At 28.8% G+C, this 3,135-nt stretch overlaps 1 protein-coding gene across 1 annotated transcript in view; it reads right to left on the bottom strand.

Moving 5' to 3' along the window:
* The window catches only part of fndc3ba (fibronectin type III domain containing 3Ba), a 130,239-nt gene that overhangs the window by 22,483 nt on the left and 104,621 nt on the right, over positions 1-3,135 (bottom strand). The window lies entirely within an intron of this gene.

Below are 3,135 nucleotides of genomic sequence, written 5' to 3'. Positions count from 1 at the left end.
TTTTATTATCATTACTATTTTACAAATGTTGATAATCAAAGTGTCTTAGTTCAAACCATTTTAGATGTTGCAGTGAACTAATCAATTTTATTAACTGTGTAATGATTTTTATTCTCATGCAAAGTTAGAACTCATGTCAAAGCTGTTACAGAGTAATTATGCCTTTTCTGATTTCTGCTTTTGAATGAGCAAGTGTACGTTGGTCCAAGGTTGGAGTCAAACGCAAAACAAGTTGTTAGAACGAACTGTCATGTTTTTAGAATCCTCTCAGACGTAAATATAGAGGTTTTGGCACCTGTTTCTAAACTCGCCAAAACAAAACTCTCTCTGTCTGTGGGAACATTTCTGATCTGTTTCATAACAATTCTTGCTGTCTTCTAACCTCTTACGTCACAAAACACACCCCGTCTGGTTGTTTCTGACCAATGGGAATACTCCCAAAAGTGAACCGGGAAAGAGCTCTTTAAAATGTCGGTACTTCCTGGTCTACTCAGTTCTGTGAGTTCTGTTGGGTTCAGTTCGGAGTTCTGTTGGGTGCAGTTAGCAGTTCTGTTGAAGCTCTGGAGAAGTTCTGTTGAGTTCTGCTGGTTGGAGAAGTTCTGCGGCGCGGACAGTGCTGATATGTCCTAGCGCTGGACAGTTCTGTGAGAGACGGGATGATCCTGACATGACAACAGAGCTCTTCCGAGTTCCATGGGATTATAACATTTTCACTCGCCACTACTTCTGACGATTCACAGCATCCTAAGGAGACGCTGGACAGGTAGCGTTAACGGAGCTCCATATCTGCTGATTAACCTCAGAAAGGTAATGAGTCAAGTTTCCTACCAAGCGTACCGGGGAGAGCTGGGTTCTGATGGAGAGTGTCAATTCTGGTGAACACTTCCCCTCCCATACCATCTTTACTCCCTCTAAACTTCTTTCCCATCTTTAAACTTTTTATCAAGTAGATATTCTTCCAGATATTTAGAAATGTCTGTGTAAAATGCTCATCCACATCCGTGTGGGTAAAAGATCATAATTGTACAGTTTCATAAATGTCTGTGGTGAAGCAACGGAAAAATCATGGCCGTATGATTTTTCCTGATTGATTGCTTATGTTGTTATTTTCATAATTTGCCAAATTAATGTAAATGTTTGATGTTAAATTTTGATTCTGTAAATAAATGACCGCATTCATTTTGATGGGTCAAATATAAATGACGTCTCACGTTTGCATTTCATTAAATTCAATGCACGTTTTATTCAGTTCAGAAAAATGAGGAATCCGCGTTAATTGATGAATATATCCGAGCATCTGTTCATCTACATATATATACACATATATACATATATATACACATATATACATATATATATATATATATACACATATATACATATACATATATATACATATACATATATATACATATATACATATACATATATATACATATATACATATATATACATATATACATATACATACATATACATATACATACATATACATATATACATATACATATACATACATTTACATATACATATATATATATACATATACATACATATACATATATATATACATATACATACATATACATATATATATACATATACATACATATACATATATATATACATATACATACATATACATATATATATATATACACATATATACATATACATACATATACATATATATATATACACATATATACATATACATACATATACATATACACATATATACATATACATACATATACATATATATATACACATATATACATATACATACATATACATATATATATACACATATATACATATACATACATATACATATATATACACATATATACATATACATACATATACATATATAGACATATATACACATATACATACATATACATATATAGACATATATACATATATATATATACATATATATATATATATACATATACATGTATATATACATGTACATATATATATACATATACATGTACATATATATATACATGTACATATATATATACATATACATGTACATATATATATATATATATACATATATATATATATACATATAGAGTATATACATATACATATATACATATATATACATATACATATATATATATATATATATATATATATACATATACATATACATATATATGTATATATATACATATAGAGTATATACATATACATACATATATATAAAAATACATATATACAGTATATACATATACATATATACATAAATACATATACATATATACATACATATACATACATATATATATATATAAATACATATACATATATACATACATATACATACATATATATATAAATACATATACATATATACATACATATACATACATATATATAAATACATATACATATATACATACATATACATACATATATATATAAATACCTATACATACATACATATACATACATATATATATAAATACATATACATACATACATATACATACATATATAAATAAATACATATACATACATATATATATATAAAGACATATACATACATATATATATATATAAATACATATACATACATATATATATATATACATATATACATATATATATACATATACATACATATACATATATACATACACATAAATATATACATATACATACACATACATATACATATATATACATATATAACTTTAAAAAAAAATAAATTTTTCCTTCTTTTGGTTACTCCCTGCGTTAGGGGTCGCCACAGCGTATTTAGTTACATGAAGACTTGGCATTTACGTTTACGCTGGATGCCCTTCCTGACACAACCACAGACCACCGAGCTACCACAGCCCTCTGTGTGGAGTAGAGAGCTGCTATCTAGGACACCCGGAGGAGCACATGGTAGGGGTTAAGGGCCTTGCTTAAGGGCCCAGAGTGGGGCAAATGAGGGTGGGGACAGGTGTAGGTGCTTCATCTACCCCACCCACATTTTTGATGTTGTCGGTACCGGGGCTTGAACCAGAGATCTTCCGATCACAGGCCCACCTTCTCTAACATCTGCGCCACCACTCCCTAGTAGTTTATATATATATATATATATATATATATATATATATATATATATAT

This window comes from Nematolebias whitei, chromosome 21 (assembly GCF_014905685.2).
Source record: "Nematolebias whitei isolate Nwh7 chromosome 21, NemWhi1, whole genome shotgun sequence".
NCBI classification, from domain to species: Eukaryota; Metazoa; Chordata; class Actinopteri; order Cyprinodontiformes; family Rivulidae; genus Nematolebias; species Nematolebias whitei.
This window is presented reverse-complemented; position numbering and strand designations above follow the sequence as displayed.